The sequence below is a fragment of the Ovis aries genome, chromosome X, assembly GCF_016772045.2.
Source record: "Ovis aries strain OAR_USU_Benz2616 breed Rambouillet chromosome X, ARS-UI_Ramb_v3.0, whole genome shotgun sequence".
In the NCBI taxonomy this organism is placed as follows: domain Eukaryota; kingdom Metazoa; phylum Chordata; class Mammalia; order Artiodactyla; family Bovidae; genus Ovis; species Ovis aries.
Genome location: NC_056080.1, coordinates 93997085 through 94016431, shown reverse-complemented (window position 1 = coordinate 94016431; position 19347 = coordinate 93997085).

Sequence of the window (19347 nt, the reverse complement as noted above, 5' to 3'; positions counted from 1 at the left end):
AATTCAGCTGTGAAGCCATCTGGACCCGGGCTTTTGTTTGCTGGAAGATTTCTGATTACAGTTTCAATTTCCATGCTTGTGATGGGTCTGTTAAGATTTTCTATTTCTTCCTGGTTCAGTTTTGGAAACTTGTACTTTTCTAAGAATTTGTCCATTTCTTCCACGTTGTTCATTTTATTGGCATATAATTGCTGATAGTAGTCTCTTATGATCCTTTGTATTTCTGCATTGTCTGTTGTGATCTCTCCATTTTCATTTCTAATTTTATTGATTTGATTCTTCTCCCTTTGTTTTTTGATGAGTCTGGCTAATGGTTTGTCAATTTATTTATCCTTTCAAAGAACCAGCTTTTGGCTTTGTTGATTTTTGCTATGGACTCTTTTGTTTCTTTTGCATTTATTTCTGCCCTCATTTTTTTTTTTTTTAGTTTTTTATTTTTTAAATTTTAAAATCTTTAATTCTTACATGCATTCCCAAACATGAACCCCCCTCCCACCTCCCTCCCCATAACATCTTTCTGGGTCATCCCCATGCACCAGCCCCAAGCATGCTGCATCCTGCGTCAGACATAGACTGGCGATTCAATTCACATGATAGTATACATGTTAGAATGTCATTCTCCCAAATCATCCCACCCTCTCCCTCTCCCTCTGAGTCCAAAAGTCCGTTATATACATCTGTGTCTCTTTCCCTGTCTTGCATACAGGGTCGTCATTGCCATCTTCCTAAATTCCATATATACGTGTTAGTATACTGTATTGGTGTTTTTCTTTCTGGCTTACTTCACTCTGTATAATCGGCTCCAGTTTCATCCATCTCATCAGAACTGATTCAAATGAATTCTTTTTAACGGCTGAGTAATACTCCATTGTGTATATGTACCACAGCTTTCTTATCCATTCATCTGCTGATGGACATCTAGGTTGTTTCCATGTCCTGGCTATTATAAACAGTGCTGCGATGAACATTGGGGTACATGTGTCTCTTTCAATTCTGGTTTCCTCGTTTTTAAGATTTCTTTCCTTCTACTAACTCTGGGTTTCTCCAATTCTTCTTTTTCTAGTTGCTTTAGGTATAGAGTTAGGTTATTTATTTGACTTTTTTTCTTGTTTCTTGAGGTATGCCTGTATTACTATGAACTTTCCTCTTAGTACTGCTTTTATAGTGTCCCACAGGTTTTGGGTTGTTGTGTTTTCATTTTCATTCATTTCTATGCATATTTTGATTTCTTTTTTGATTCCTTCTGTGATTGGTTGGTTATTCAGAAGTGTGTTGTTCAACCTCCATATGTTGGATTTTTTAATAGTTTTTCTCCTGTAATTGAGATCTAATCTTACTGCCTTGTGGTCAGAAAAGATGCTTGGAATGATTTTGATTTTTTTGAATTTATCAAGTTTAGATTTATGGCCCAGGATGTGATCTATCCTGGAGAAGGTTCCATGAGCACTTGAGAAAAAGGTGAAATTCATTGTTTTGGGGTGAAATGTCCTATAGATATCAATTAGATCTAACTGGTCTAATGTATCATTTAAAGTTTGCATTTCTTTGTTAATTTTCTGTTTAGTTGATCTGTCCATAGGTGTGAGTGGGGTATTAAAGTCTCCCACTATTATTGTGTTATTGTTAATTTCCGCTTTCATACTTGTTAGCATTTGTCTTACATATTGCAGTGCTCCTATATTTGGTGCATATATATTTATAATTGTTGTATCTTCTTCTTGGATTGATCCTTTGATCATTATGTAGTGTCCTTCTTTGTCTCTTTTCACAGCCTTTGTTTTAAAGTCTATTTCATCGGATATGAGTATTGCCACTCCTGCTTTCTTTTGGTCTCTACTTGCATGGAATATCTTTTTCCAGCCCTTCATAATCCCTTGATTCTATTTGTCATATCCACTGTATAATCATAAGGGATTTGTTTTAGGTCATACCTGAATGGTCTAGTGGTTTTCCCTACTTTCTTCAGTTTAAGCTTAAATTTTGCAGTTATTAGTTTGCAATCTGAGCCACAGTAAGCTCCAGGTCTTGTTTTTGCTGACTGTATAGAGCTTCTTCATCTTTGGTTGCAAATAATATGATCAATCTTATTTCATTAGTGACCATCTGGTGATGTCCATGTGTACAGTTATCTCTTGTGTTGTTGGAAGAAGGTGTTTACTATGACCAGTGTGTTTTCTTGGCAAAACTCTGTTAGCTTTTTCCCTGCTTCATTTTGTATTCCAAGGCCAAAGTTGCTTGTTATTCAAGGTATCCCTTGACTTCCTATTTTTTCATTCCAACCCCTTCTAATGAAAAGAACTTTTTTTTTTTTTTTTTGGTGTTAGTTTTGGAAAGTCTTGTTGGTCTTCATAGAACTTTTGACTTTCAGCTTCTTCAGCATTAGTGGTTGGAGCATAGACTTGAATTACTATGATGTTGAATGATTTGCCTTGGAAAGAAACTGAGATCATTCTGTCGTTTTTGTGATTTTACCCAAGTACTGCATTTCAGACTTTTGTTGACTATGAGGGCTACACCATTCTTCTGATGGATTCTTCCGCACAGTATTAGATATAATGTTCATCTGAATTAAATTCGCCCATTCCAGTTTACTGATTTCTGAAGTGTCAGTGTTCACTCTTGTCATCTCCTGCTTGAACACATCCAATTTACCTTAATTCACATACCTGACATTCCAGGTTCCTATTCAATATTGTTCTTTACATCATTGAACTTTGTTTTCACCACCTAACACATCCACAACTAGGCATCATTACTTCTTTGACTCAACCACTTAATTCTTTCTGGAAATTAAAGTTATTATTTGGAAATTACAGATATCACTTAGAAATCTAAAATGGGTAGATGCCTAATAAAATGACAGCTATTATGATTGGTTTTACATGTTTAGTTTCTTGTTTGCATTTATTCACAGGGCTGGTTTAGGGGTACATAATATTCTCTTGAAGGCTTTGAATCCATTAAAGTTAAAAAATGCTGTTTCTATTGCTAACAAAATTAATACTTTTTTTTTTCATGGATAGGACATATTAACATTGTGGGGGAGTATGTTTTAAACCTGAGTCACAAGGTGACAATTTGAACAATGTAATTGTCTTTGTGTCTGGGACCAAGGTACAAGAATTGCAAGGAGGCAATTCTTTGCTAAACTTTTTGATAATTAGTATATTGACAGGTTGATTGGCAAAGTTACTTAGTAATGTGGGTTTCCTTCTTTGCATTTAAATTAAAATGCAATTTAATTTAAATGTCATCCAAAATAAATTCTGAAAAAGTGAACAACTTGCACTGATCCTATTTTGTCACATGATAATTACATCTTTCATATTAGTCCTTTCGTTTCAATCTTGTTTCAGGTAGAAAAGTTTAATTTATAAGTTTTTATTATAAATAAGACTACAGTTATCACAGAGAAAGAAAAAAAATTGCATTGAGGAATTAGCCAACTTACATTCCAAATACAGCTTATTTCTGGTTTGTTATACATCTATCTTACTACTCCCTTCAGGGTACCTCTGAGAGCAATAGTGTAAATGGAAAATAAACAGTGTGTGATCAGAGGTGTGAGGTCCTGCTTAGAGTCTTTTAACACATGAGATATATCATCATCACATGCCATGATCTTGTAGGAAAAGTCAATACAATCTACTCCTGAAACATACATCTTTTACAAGCAAAATAAAAAACAATATATGTGATAAGTCACCTTTATTCTAACGTGGCAAACTAAAGATTTGAGAATAAGCCACAAGGCAATATGTCTTCAATATTAGACAATAACTTTTTAAATTGATTATTTAAATATTGAGTAACTACTACAAACCAACCAATATACTAACTAGATCTGAGATGGGGTTGTGTGAAGCAGAATTGAAGAGGGCATAACCCTGGTTATCAAGAGATTTTCAACTTGATAAAATATATGAGTCTTGTATTTTAATATTTATCTGATGTATTTCAAGTTGTGTGTTACATATTTCTCCATATATTAGCTAATGAAATGTCCAAAACAACTCCACTGGGTGATTATCACCCACGTTTTGTGGATGTGGAGAAGGAGGCCCATATAGGCAAATTTGATGCCAAAGGTCACAGATTTTGTAAATCACAGAAGTGGAATGTGAATTCCTGGCCTCCATTTTATGAGTCTAAATGCCATTTCCATCACAATTTCCTCTCTATACTTCGTAGTGAAATATTACAAGAGAGTAACAATGTAGTATAAGAGTTTAAAAGAAGTAAATAAATCTACAGTCAAAGGTTTTGGCCATGTTTCATGGAAGAGGAGGCATTTAAATTGGGACATGGGTGATAATCATACTTTCAATTGGCAGATGTGGAATGGAACAGGAGAAAGAATAGGTCTGTTATCTAGGGCACATCAGCAATGACAGGCACATTGGGAACCTGGACCCATGGGAGGATGACAGCACCATTAAGTTTAATGGAGAACTTGACCAAGAAAATGCTTGGGATAATTGGCATTTGCCAGGGCTGCTGTGTTGCTGATGATCTTGTCATCCATTTAAAATATTTTATTATTCAAAAAGAAATCACAAAAAGATATCAGTAAATCTGTGCTAGGGACTAAAGTACAGAGCTGGTAAAGAGATGAATAAGTAAATTTGAGAAACATTCAAAAGATAACTCCAGAAAAGGGAAAAACAACTTCCCTTTTCTGAAATGAGACACTGAAATGAGAATGTGCTGAAAGTATACAAAGAAATTTAGGTGGCGTCAAGTGATATTGGAATAGAGAGAATGAGGAAAGTAGTAAGAGATGAGTTCACCGAGGTAACTGGGGGTGAATAAGAAGGGCTGGTGTGGGTACATCACAAAAGCATTTTGGCTTTGGCTTTAATTCTGAGGATGAGTGTTTTGAGAAAAAGAATGACTTGATTTGATCGAAATGTATAAGGACCAATGTGGCTTCTGGGTTGGGGATAGATTGACGGAGGGGCATGGCTGAAACCAGGAATCCAGAAGAGGCTATTGCAAAAATCTAAAGAAGAGTTGATGGTGACTTGGATCAAGATATTGGCAACTGGAAAAATGATAAGTGGATGAATTGCAGATTGATTTTGAAGGTAGAATCAACAGGGTTTTCTGACCAATTGGATGTAAGGAGTGAGAGAATGAGAGGACTGAAAGGTAGCTCTGATATTTGCAGCCTGAGTAACTGAAAAGATGTTGATATTCATGAGATGAAGAAGACAGAGTAGAGCAGGTGTTGGCAGAAAAATGCAATCTTGGCTTGGGGCATGTGTTAATTTGTGTTAGGGATATGAATGTTGAGTTCAGGTGAAAGATCTATGCTAGAGAAATAAATATGGGAGTCATTCCCATCAAGATGGCATCTAAAGTCATATGAATGAAAATCCCTTATAAAGAAAGCATTGACAAAGACACTTAAGTTGTCTTGAAACCCAAGCGAAAAGTTTTCCAAAAAGGAGTGAATAAACAGTTGGGTCAAATGCAGTACAGAAATTGAATAATATGAGAACTGAGAGTTGAAATTGGATTTTTAGCAATGTGGATATTACCATGTGTGCTGAGTCACTTCAGTCCTGTCCGACTCTTTGCAACCCTATATACCACCTGTCTGCACTGTCTATGGGATTCTCCGGGCAAGAATCCTGGAGTGGGTAGCCACGCCCTCCTCCAGAGGATCTTTCTGACCCAGGGATCGAACCCTCATCTCTTTCCTCTTCTGCATTGCAGGTGGGTTCTTTACCACTAGTGCCACCTGGGAAATAAAAACAGTTTGGATGGACTGATAAAGGTGAAATTCTGATAGGTTTACTTGAAAATAGGCAGAGAGTAAAAGGAAGTAGAGTTAACGGTTTTTTTTTAAGTGGTATTTTGTTTGCTGATAGATGATATTGGGAGAGTGTGTTTGTATTTTGATGTAAATAATGCAATGGAGACGGAGAATCCTATGATACTTTAAATAAGGGGATAATTGCTAAAGCAGCATCCTTCAATTGGCAAGAGAAGATAGCATCTATTGTTTCATTGAAGAAAATGGCCCTAACTAGAAGTAAGAATGGTTCATCCAGAGTAGTCAAGGTCAAAGGAGAGTGGTATATGGCTCAGAGGCAGTTGGGTGGGTAGATGTGATGAAGCAGCTCTAGGAAGTTCATGCCTTTAACTGCTTCAGTTACTTCTATTTAGAAGATCTCAGATGACACCAAACTATATGTTCTGCTTCCTTATTTATTTCTGTCTTCTATAGAAAAAGTGGTAAGTTCTTCCATTTACTCTTTAAATCATGACAATGCTAAATCTATAAGAAAGTAATCACAGAGAGAAAAATTAGCAAATAGGACTTGGAAAAGTCTCAAAGCAAAATGTATGTTTTATAACATAAAATGAAAAGATGCTCAACATCACTCATTATTAGAGAAATGCAAATCAAAACCACAATGAGGTACCACTTCACACCAGTCAGAAATTCTGCGATCCAAAAATCTGCAAGCAATAAATGCTGGAGAGGGTGTGGAGAAAAGGGAACCCTCCTACACTGTTGGTGGGAATGCAAACTAGTACAGCCACTATGGAGAACAGTGTGGAGATTCCTTAAAAAATTGCAAATAGAACTACCTTATGACCCAGCAATCCCACAGCTGGGCATACACACCGAGGAAACCAGAATGGAAAGAGACACATGTATCCCAATGTTCATCGCAGCACTGTTTATAATAGCCAGGACATGGAAACAACCTAGATGTCCATCAGCAGATGAATGGATAAGAAAGCTGTGGTACATATACACAATGGAGTATTACTCAGCCATAAAAAAGAATTCATTTGAATCAGTTCTGATGAGATGGATGAAACTGGAGCCGATTATACAGAGTGAAGTAAGCCAGAAAGAAAACCACCAATACAGTATACTAACACATATATATGGAATTTAGAAAGATGACAATGATGACCCTATATGCAAGACAGGAAAAAAGACACAGATGTGTATAACGGACCTTTGGACTCAGAGGGAGAGGGAGAGGGTGGGATGATTTGGGAGAATGGCATTCTAACATGTATACTATCATGTAAGAATTGAATCGCCAGTCTATGTCTGACGCAGGATACAGCATGCTTGGGGCTGGTGCATGGGGATGACCCAGAGAGATGTTATGGGGAGGGAGGTGGGAGGGGGGTTCATGTTTGGGAACGCATGTAAGAATTAAAGATTTTAAAATTTAAAAAATAAAAAAACTAAAAAAAAATTATAATGTTAATAGTAACAATAATACTTATTTCAATGTAAGAATTGTTACTATTCTAGGAATTTAATATAAATATTGTTTGTTTCTCATGATTTTCACCTGTTCTATTTTTGGAAGTAAGTATAAAGTAGAATTTATATGACTGATCTTTGGTGATATACCCAGAATGGTGATGCTAATAAATTTATGTCATAAAAGTTATCCATCCATTTTATAGAATTCTGAAGATCTGCTATATGTCAGATACTGTGTAGGTTCTCTGGATACACAGAAAAAAAAGAATAATTCTCTGTTCTTGAAGAGGTGTGGTTTGATGAGAGATAGTAGGGCAGAAAGACAAGAAAGTCAACAGTTGCAATGGAGGTGATATCTGCTATCATGGAGAAACAGACTATAATAAATGTCATGGAAACAGAGGTAGGAGTGACTAATTCTGAAAATTGTTTACATTGGCTCATAGATGATATTTTGGCTGAATTTTTAATATAATAACTGAATATAACATTCAACTTTATAATAACTTTTATGTGTTTATTTTATTTACTATTTATCATCATTTTACACATAATATAACATTTCAGTTCAGTTCAGTTCAGTCACTCAGTCGTGTCAGACTCTTTGTGACCCCATGAATCACAGCATGCCAGGCATCCCTGTCCATCACCAACTCCCGGACTTCACTCAGACTCACGTCCATCAAGTCAGTGATGCCGTCCAGCCATCTCATCCTCTGTCGTCCCCTTCTCCTCCTGCCCCCAATCCCTCCCAGCATGAAGTGGCCAAAGTACTGAAGTTTCAGCTTTAGCATCATTTCTTCCAAAGAAATCCCAGGGCTGATCTTCAGAATGGACTGGTTGTATCTCCTTGCAGTCCAAGGGACTCTCAAGAGTCTTCTCCAACACCACAGTCCAAAATCATCAATTCTTTGGGGCTCAGCCTTCTCCACAGTCCAACTCTCTCATCCATACATGACCACAGGAAAAACCATAGCCTTGTTTACCATTTTTAATTAAGTGATGTTTAGTATATGTAAAGATGTACAATCAACAGAATTATGTGATTGCAGAACATTTTCATCACTCAAAAAGAGACCCTCTACACATTAGTGGTCACTTTATTTTTCCTTTTCCTCAGGTGTGGCAACTGCCAATTTGTTTTCTGTCTCTAAGAATTTACCTGTTGACATTTTTTTAAAAATTTTATTTTATTTTATTTTTTTAAATTTTAAAATCTTTAATTTTTACATGCGTTCCCAAACATGAACCCCCCTCCCACCTCCCTCCCCATAACATCTCTCTGGGTCATCCCCATGCACCAGCCCCAAGCATGCTGTATCCTGCGTCAGACATAGACTGGCGATTCAATTCTTACATGATAGTATACATGTTAGAATGCCATTCTCCCAAATCATCCCACCCCCTCCCTCTCCCTCTGAGTCCAAAAGTCCATTATACACATCTGTGTCTTTTTTCCTGTCTTGCATATAGGGTCATCATTGCCATCTTTCTAAATTCCATATATATGTGTTAGTATACTGTATTGGTGGTTTTCTTTCTGGCTTACTTCACTCTGTATAATCGGCTCCAGTTTCATCCATCTCATCAGAACTGATTCAAATGAATTCTTTTTTATGGCTGAGTAATACTCCATTGTGTATAAAATATGATTATATAATATGTGGCCAGTTGTGTATAGCTTCTCTGATTTAATCTTTTCAAGGTTCATACATGTTGTGGCATGTGTCAGAACTTCTTTTGCTTTTATAGCTGAATAATATTTAATTTTTAAAAGAATCAAAGCTTTTGGTTTTGATGACATGAGTTTGAGCAAGCTCTGGGAGTTGGAGATGGACAGGGAAGCTTAGCATGCTGCAGTCCATGAGGTCGCAAAGCGTCAGACATGACTGAGTGACTGAACTGAATATTTCATTGTGTAAATACATCATATTTTGTTTATCCATTCTGCAGTTGATGAATATTTGGGTGGTTCTTACTTTTGGTTATTATGAATAATGCTGCTGTGAAAACTTGGGTATACATTTTTGTGTGAACACATGTTTCATTTCCTCTCTTTCCTGAACTTATTAATTTGAATCCTCTTTCTGTTTTGGTCAGTCTAGCTAAAGATTAGTTGATTTTGTTGATCTTTTAAAAGAACCAGCTTTTGTTTTTTTATTTTTCTTTTTCTTCTACTCTGTATTTCCTTTTTAGACTTCATTATTTTCTTCCTTCTACTTGATTTAGGTTTACATTGTTCTTCTTTTATAAGTTCTTAAGGTGGTAGGGTAGGTTATTGATTTGAGTTTTCTGGGTTTTGTTCCCTTATTTATATATATACACACATATATAGTGAAAGGGTAGGGGACAGAAAACAGGTGAAAGTGGTCAAAAGGCACAAACTTTCAAGTATAAAATAAATAATGGGAAAAAAATCATCTCATAGTGTTTCTTAAATTTACCCAATTTATTCTTTGATCCACTGGTTACTTGGGAGTGTATTGTTTAATTTATGCAAAATTTCCAAATTTTGGTTTTTTTATTGATTTCTAATTTTATTCTTTTCTGGTCAGAGAATGTATATTATAGGAAAATTTATTGAGATTTGCTTTATAGCTTAAAATATGGTTTGTCTTAAAGAGTGTTCCATGTACACCTGAGAAAAATGTGTACTTTGCTAATGCTGTATGGAGTGTTTGATATATTTGTCAGGTCTAGTTGGTTTATAGTGTTGTCCAAGTTCTCTATTTCTTTGTTAAACTTCTGTATAGTTTTTTCTATTCATTATTGCAAGTAGTATATTGGTATTTCCATTTGTTAAAACTGAGTTGTCTGTATCTATTTTCAATTCCATCAGTTTTTGCTTCTTGTATTTGGGGCTCTGTTGCTCTTCCCTCATGATGTGGCTACCTGCTATTCCACCTAAAATGCTCTTCTTCAAAATCTTCACACAACAGACTAGATCTCATTGTTCAAATCTTAATTCAAATATCAACTCGTCAGAGAAGGTTTCCTTACCCCCTTTAGCCAAAGAAGCTCTCCTCTGCCCCACACCAATACCATGAACCACCTCTTCACCCGTGAAAATAGAAATTACTTGATGACAGGAAGTATTCACTTTATGTCCTTCACCGTAAGTGTAGAACTGAGAACAATATCTGGCACATACTAGGCACTAAAGACATATTTTTTTCCTGAAATACTGGTATCTTTCTTAAAGTATCATACTATATGTATATATACAGACACATACACACACACACACACAAACACACACATGCTGTTACTGCTAAGTCACTTCAGTCGTGTCTGACTCTGTGCGACCCCATAGATGGAAGCCCACCAGGCTCCCCCGTCCCTGGGATTCTCCAGGCAAGAACACTGGAATGGGTTGCCATTGCCTTCTCCATATATATACATATATATGCCTTTGTGAAATATGTGAGCATTTTTCCTCTCATAGAAGTGGAATGTACACCTATCACACCAAATTTCATCCCAGTGTCAAGACTAATGATGCCACACATACACCAAGAAAGTATGAAAACGATACTCACATAATGAGTTACGCATCAAAAATAGAGTTAGGCCAAAAAAAAAAAAAAAAAGAGAGAGAGAGAGAGAGAGAAAAAATAGTAACTATGTAGTGATGGGTAATTAGATGACTGTGATTCTTTCATTCTATAGATATATGGATAGATATAGATACAATCAAAACACCAAGTCCTATGCCTAAAACATATACAATTTTCATTTGTCCATTATGCCCCAATAAAACTGAATAAAAAATGGGATCAATCTCTATTACAATTTACCCATAATGATTGATTGATAACTAAAATGTTTCATGTTTAATTTAATGTGGACATATTTATGTAAACCATGTCGCACCTGCAGCATAAGACCAGTAAAGGAATGACAGTTCCATTGTATGTCTTGTTCAGGATCTGGTATTGTGTATTCTGAAAGCAAAATGAGTGTCTTAGTTTCTAGCAATGTGTAGAACTCCAAAGAGGATAAGGAGTGCCATGGTTGAGACATTGTATTGTGGCTTTGACATGTGCAGAAAATATGTAACCCTGAGTTATATTTTGGGTATAATCTCTCTGGAGGCAAGCAATTCCATTAGTTTTTTACCCTAAATGAGACAAGCTTGGTTAGGAATTGTTTGACTTGGCCAGAACAGACGGTTAGCCCATTGGCAGTGGCCCAAAGGTCTATAAAGGTGTGAAGGTGAGGCCAGTTGTTGGCCAAGACATTCTGTGCTAAAATAACTGCCTAAAGTTTGGCCATTTGAGCTGATCTTTGGGTGCTGTCCTTTATCAAGAATATTCTGATTAAGAGATGAAAAGCAGCGACTCTCAAGCAAGCTCCATCAGGTGTGATAGTGATGATATGATTGGTTAAGTGAATGAACTCCCTTTGTTTTTTGCTATGTTGATCCTAAGGGGCTCCCCAGGTGTCCAAGGGTTCTGAGAATGAACTCTTCTAGCAGTGTGAAATCTAACAGGGGACTGAGCACAGGGGAAGTTAGTCTTTCCTGAATACAGGGTATGCAGAGGGCCCAGGTTCAGCTCCATCCTATAGCAAGGGGGCCTCACTAGTTAAGCTAAGCTTTCAGAGTGCTGCTTCTATAATCAAAGGCCAAATGGGCAGCTGGATATGGAGGGTCATAGGTTCAAGATCTGAGAGAGTCTACTTTTCTGGAAAGTCCAAATGTACCCATAATTGCTACACTAAGGGCATACAACATTGGTCCAAGGTGGGCAGTTTCTTGCATCAGAATCCCATGACACCAATGGCGGTCACTGATGGTACAGGGACTCCAAGACACATGAGAGAAGGTTACTAATGCTTGCACAGTGAAGGAGTCTCAGGGGGCTGTAATAGCAGTGCCTGTCCTATGGCAATTTAAGCAGATTCTAGAATCTTTGACACAGGGAGTCTTGTTCAAGGAGGGTCTATTTGGAAGTTGCAGAGCAAACAAATGTGTATATGAGGAAATGTTGCCTCCAGAATCCAAAAATGTCTAAAACATGTTGGGCTTGTTTTACAATATGGGTACTAAGAAGACTAAAAGCTGTTTCTCAACACTATCAAGATTAGATCATTCCTCCACTTACCAAAGAATTTTCAGAATCTTAACTAAAGTGGTGGGACTGTGTATTATGTGGGTCATAGGAATCTCCTCAAAGGAGGATGTCATCAGTGTGAAGTCATAATTGTGTACCTGGAAAAAGCTAGAGCTGGTGAAAATATTGCCTGTAAACACTGTGTGAGATGGCAGGTGTGGACACTAGGCCAAGTGAGTAGCCAGGTGAAGGTATTCCTTTTAATGTGAAGGTTAAGTGTTGCTGAGAGGTTGTTGAGATAGGCACTGGATAGATCATTCTAGACAAATGCTTTGCTATGACTACAAAGTATCTATCAGTTATTCAGAGAAAGCAGTACTTTCAATAATATGCATGGAGCTCTAGTGAGCAGGGCCATGACGAGAAGGGTACAAGTTCACACTGAGGCACTGTTCTTGTTTTCCAGGTTTAAGATCAAATAAAAGTTGTCTGTTAAGTGCAGCAGAAGTGGGGATAATCACACCTTCTCTAAATAGGTCTCCTATAACGAGCTTCAATCTGTGAAGACCCTGCTTTCATTTAGATTGATTTTTTTTAAAAGAGAAGAAAAGTGCTATTTTGACTAACTAGAAAGGTCCATAGGATCTCACATATTTTTTAAAATATAAATTTATTTATTTTAATTTGAAGTTAATTACTTTACAATATTGTATTGGTTTTGTCAGACATCAACACTAATCCACCACAGGTATACACGTGTTCCCCATCCTAAACCCCCCTCCCTCCTCCCTCCCCATACTATCCCTCTGGGTCGTCCCAGTGCACCAGCCCCAAGCATCTAGTAGCATGCATCTAACCTGGACTGGCGATTCTTTTAAAGGTGATTATAGGGGGCAAAGACTTAATGTTATTAACTCTTGGGCAAGATTATCCATATGCACTAGAGGATATTTTGGATTAATGGATATTTTGGCTATGGGAAATGTAGGCAAGGCAATAATTCCAGTGGTTAAGGTTAGGTATATCTGTTTTTATTGTATGTTCCTTTACTCCCTGGCTGTTTTTATCAGCTTGCCCAAATGTAGGCCAGAAGAGGAACAGAAATCTATGAGGTTTAAAAATTCAATTGTCAAACATAAAAAATGGAATTTGATTATTACACATGGCCACCACATCTACATCACCCCTCTCCCCAACTGGGATCTCCCAGTCACACAAATACCAAGTCTTTTTCCTCCTCACCAGTGGTATAAAGTGTTCAGGAAGAAGTCTTCCGTGCTCAGAAATCTTCAGTCTTCAGTGCTCAGTCTTCATCCTGCCCTCATTCCCAGTGTCTGGGTAACTATGGACTGGCTGGTCTGGGCCCCAAACTGAAAGGATTCCACCTCCCTCCCTCTTCACCTCCGTGACACTTCCCTTCCCCCCTTCCCCATCATCAAAAAACAGATACACATATCTTTTTATAGCTTTTTGATATTTTAATCATCAACATCTGAGTATCTGGTCTCTACAGAGGTGACCATGCTGTATGCTTGATCCTTTCACAAACGACTATTCCACCAGCTCTTTTCCTGCATGGACAGCAGATTGCTCAAGATCTTGGGCTCCAGGTGGACACATGGGGGTACTTAGAGAACTGTTGGGAGAACTGTTGGACGAATCCTCCGAAATTTGTTCATCCACCATTGGCTGATTTTCATTCTTCTTTTTCTTCTGCTGCTGGTGGTGGAAGACTAGCATCGTTGATGTCTTCCATTTATTATTCCTTTCCCAATTCTTCTGAAGGGCTAATTTTAACTTCCTAATGTTCTCTCGTATCTGGTAAGAAAACAAATTCATACAGGAAGAGATTAGTGAAGGAGGACGGGAAGGAAAACTTTTAGTGAACGGGTGTGGATTGAGGAGGGTTTTATGCCAGGGAAAAGCAGGGTAAGTCTCAGGTAGGGGATGAAGACGAGGAACATGAGTAGGTTAATCTGACCTCACTGTTCAATGTGTTGAATGGATCAGACTTCTTTCTCTTCCTTCCATCAGCGCTTGATTCTTGTTGCTCCAAATTTACACTGTCTATTTCAATCTCTAACTCCTCCTCCTTCACTCCCTCAGTTACTCCTGCCATGTTGTAGCAACAGTGGCCTACACCAAGGCTTCTGGCCTCTCTATATACATTCCCAGAACAATGAAGAGCTGCAATCATCAACTTTGATTGGTCAGCAAGAAAGTTCTCCAGCCAATGGTAGCCCTGAAATCGCTTGACATCACAAAGCACCACTTTGAAAATTTATGGGTGATGGGAAGGGTTCAGAGGAGTCTAGGTGCTCTGGTTAGGAAAAGGGAATGCTTCTTCAACACTCGTTAAAGAGCCTTCCCAAGTTGACTTTCCATGCTTCCTCATGGTCTCTGTTCAGTTCCTGTAGTGTACATGTTAGGAAGCAAGTATTCCCTCCAAATCATTCCTCATGGCCACCCCCATTCAGTGTTTGATTTTATTATCTTCCGGATTTCATTACCTAGTATTTTGTGTGTTTTTAAAATTATTTTGGAAGTTTTAGAGGTACAGAGTAATTGTGAAAAGTATATGCATATTGCACAAACAATTCCCCTTATTAACATTGTATATTAGTGGAACATTTATTCAACTTAGTGAACAAACACTGAAACAGTATTATTAACTAAAGTTTGGACTTTATCAGATTTCCTTTTTTTTTTTTTTTTTAATCTAATGTCCTTTTGCTGTCCCATATCCCTTTCAGGATACTACACTGCAATTAGTCAATCCATGTTATGCCTTCTTAGGTTCCTCTTTGCTATGACAAGATTTCGATTTCTTATTTCTGAGGAACTTAACAATTTGGAGTCTTGTTTTATGGATTTGATATCAGATCCTGTGGTGTTACTGATTTTTTGGTTAAAAGTTTTTATGTTTGTTTTTCCAGAGGACCTCAAATCAAGTTAGTACTATCAGTGTTGTGGACTTCCCCATGGCAATGATTGAATTAATCTCTTGGCTTTGTCACACAGGTGACACACACTCTTTTTTTTAGAGTCCAGAGGATCAAGATCATTTCTATTTTTGAGGCCAAGGTGGCAGGAGAAGGAGCATTTTGTAAGGTACTAGTGAATCCATCTGCCAATGCAGGAGATGCAGGAGACCCAGGTTGAATACCCTGGAGGAGGAAATGGTAACCCAGTCCAGTATTCTTGCCTGGAAAATCCCATGGACAGAGGAGCCTGGCCAGCTACAGTCCATGGAGTCACAAAAAGTGAGACATGACTGACCACCCACAGTCACACACACAGATATACACACACAGACACACACACCCCCACCACACACAAAGTCATTTACTTTTAGAAGTATGACTTCAGCATCCTACAAAGTACTGCTCTTCCTCCATGAGTGACCATCCTGTATATTGAACAGACTATCAGTTTTTCTCCTCAGCTCTATATAGAAAGGGAGCCAAAATATGGTTGAGACACAACCAGTGTTCACAAGGTAAGCATAATTTCTCTGAGATTAGTATCAGTCATGAGTATTTTGGAATTGATGCACATGATTCAACATGAGACTCACACATAAGTCCAGGTTGAGAGACACAATTCAGAACTGCTTTAAAGAGAGTTCCAATCCAATAATCCTTTCAGTATATGACAACTGGCTAAACTGATTTATGTTAGTCAAAGTTTTAGTGGGTGCTCACAAATGCAGCCCAAAGAAGCAAGGTCAAAGCACAAGCTAGCCAGATGGCAGTAGCTCAAAATGCTTGTTCACCAGCATATGGTAGAGCCAGTTCAAAAGCCAAAGTAGAAAAGACACCTGGTGGTAAGGGACAGCATCTCAGTCTTCTGCTCTTGGGACCAGTTGCTGCCATCACTCCATAGAGACAGGATGGACACTTCAACCAAAATTTGGTTTGGATGTCGAGACTGATGACACATACATCCAGAGAATGAAAAAAATTATTAATCACATATTGAGTTTTTCTGAGGAGAGCAGAGAAAACTCGCAAGCAGATTCAAGAATGGCTTAAGAGAGCAGAGGAAGGAGACTGGCGTGGCTTTTATGCTGATTGAAGGGGATAAAGCTGGAGAGTTCCACACATAGGTCAGGGCTTGGATGATCTGACCTTCATTTTGGTCCAGAGATGAGAGTACTTGGGCTTTCTTATCAGATATAGATAAATAGGGGAGGAGGTGTGGTAGGGCTCTTTTATAGAAAACTGTTATGTAAATTCAAGGTGTTTAACAGTTTTGAATTCTCATAACCATTATAACCAAGCTCGTCATATTGTTTTCAGTTAAAGTGCTCTTCATTAGATTTGTTGTTGTTGTTCAGTTGCTCAGTCATGTACAACTCTTTGCGACCCCATTGACTGCAGCACACCAGGCTTCCCTGTCCTTCATCATCTCCTGAAGCTTGCTCAAACTCATGTCCATTGAGTTAGGTATGCCATTCAACCATCTTACCCTCTGTCGTCCCCTTTTCCTCCTGCCGTCCATCTTTCCAGCATCAGGGTCTTTTCCAGTGAGTTAGCTCTTTGCCTCAGGTGGCCAAAGGTTTGGAGTTTCAACTTCAGTGTCAGTCCTTCCAATGAATATTCGGGGCTAATTTCCTTTAGGATGGACAGGTTGGAACTCCTTGAAGTCCAAGGGACTCTCAAGAGTCTTCTTCAGCCCCACAGTTCAAGGAATCAATTTTTTTTTACGCTCAGCCTTTTTTATTCTCCTGCTCTCCCATTCATTCATGACTAGTGGAAAACCGTTGCTTTGACTATACAGACTTTTGTAGGCAAAGTGTTATCTCTGCTTTTCAATACAATCTCTAGGTTTTTCATTGCTTTTCTTCCACGGAGGAAATGTCTTTTAATTTTATGGCTGCAGTCACTTTCCATAGTTATTTTGGAGCCCATGAAAGTAAAGTCCATCACTGTTTTCATTGTTTCCTCATCTATTTGCCATGAAGCAATGGGACCAGGTGATATGATCTTAGTTTTTTGAATGTTGAGTTTTAAGTCAGCTTTTTCACTCGCATCCTTCACCTTCATCAAGTGGCTCTTTAATTCCTCTTTGATTTCTGCCATAGGGTGGAGCCTTCTGCCCCAGTTCAGTAACTAAGTCATATCTGATTTTTTGTGACCCCGTGAATTGCAGCACTCCAGGCTTCCGTGTCCATCACTAACTCCCAGAGCTTGCTCAAACTCGTGTCCATCGAGTTGGTGATTCCATCCCACCATCTCATCCTCAGTTGTCTCCTTCTTCTCCTGCCTTCACTCTTTCACAGCCTCAGAGTCTCTTCAACGAGTCAGTTCTTCACATTAGGTGGCCAAAGTCTTGAAGCTTCAGCTTCAGCCTCAGTCCTTCCAATGAATATCCAGGACTGGTTTCCTTTACCATTGACTGGTTGGATCTTCTTGCAGTCCAAGGTACTCTCAAGGGTCTTCTACAACCCCACAGTTCAAAAGTATCAATTCTTTGGCTTTCAGCTTTCTTTATGGTCCAACTCTCACATCCATACATAACTAGTGGAAAAACAATAGCTTTGACTAAATGAACCACTGTTGGCAAAGTAATGTTTCTGCTTTTTAATGTGTTATCTAGGTTTGCCAGAGCTCTTCTTCAAAGGAGTGAGCATCTTTAAATTACATGGCTGCAGTCACTGTCTGCAGTGATTTTGGAGCCCAAGAAAATAAAAATCTGTCATTGTTTCCTTTGATTCCCCATCTGTTTGCCATGAAGTGATGGGACTGGATGCAATTATCTTAGTTTTTTGAATGTTGAGTTTTAAGCCAGCTATTTCACTCTCCTCTTTCACTTTCATCAAGAGACTCTTTAGTTTCTCTTTGCTTTCTGCCATAAGGGTGCTGTCATCTGAATATCTGAGGTTATTGATATTTCTACTGGCAATCTTGATTCCAGCTTGTGCTTCATCCAGCTCAGCATTTTGCATGAGGCACTCTGTATAGAAGTTAAATAAGCAGGGTGACAGTATACAGCCTTGATGTACTCCTTTCCCAATTTGGAACCAGTCCATTGTTCCATGACCAGTTTTAACTTTTGCTTCTTGACCTGCATACAGATTTCTCAGGCGGCAGGTAAGATGGTCTGGTATTCCAATCTCTTTAAGAATTTTCCACATTTGTTGTGATCCACACAGTCAAAGGCTTTGGCATAGTCAATAAAACATAAGTAGATGTTTTTCTACAATTCTCTTGCTTTTTCTACATTCCAATGCATGTTAGCAATTTGATCTCTGGTTCCTCTGACTTTTCTAAATCCAGCTTGAACATCTGGAGTTTTTCTGTTCACATACTGCTGAAATCTATCTTTGTGAATTTTCAGCATTACTTTGCTAGCATGTGAGGTGAGTGCAATTGTGTGATAGCTTGAACAATTTTTGGCATTACCTTTCTTTGGGATTGGAATGAAAAGTGACCTTTTCCAGTCCTTTGGCCACTGCTGAGTTTTCCAAATTTGCTGGCCTATTGACTGCAGCACTTGAACAGCATCATCTTTTAGGATTTGAAATAGCTCAACTGGAATTCCATCACCTGTACTAGCTTTGTTTGTAATGATTCTTCCTAAGGCCCACTTGACATTGCCTTTCAGGATGTCTGGCTCTAGATTAGAGATTACAACATCATGGTTATCTGGGTCATTAACATCTTTTTTGTATAGTTCTGTATTCTTTCCACCACTTCTGATCATCTCCTGCTTCTGTTAGGTCTGTATCATTTCTGTCCTTTATTGTGCCTATGTTTGCATGAAATATTCCCATGGGATCTCTAATTTTCTGGAAAAATCTCTAGTCTTTCCCATCCTATTGTTTTGTTCTTTTTCTTTGCATTAATCACTGAGGAAGGCTTTCTTATCTCTCCTTGCTACTCTTTGGAACTTTGCATTCAGATAGGTATATCTTTCCTTTTTTTCCTTTGCCTTTAGCTTCTCTTCTTTTCTCAGCTATTTCTAAGGCCCCTTTCACCTTTTTGCACTTCATTTTCTTTGGAATGGTCTTGATCACTGCATCCTGTACAATGTCATGGACCT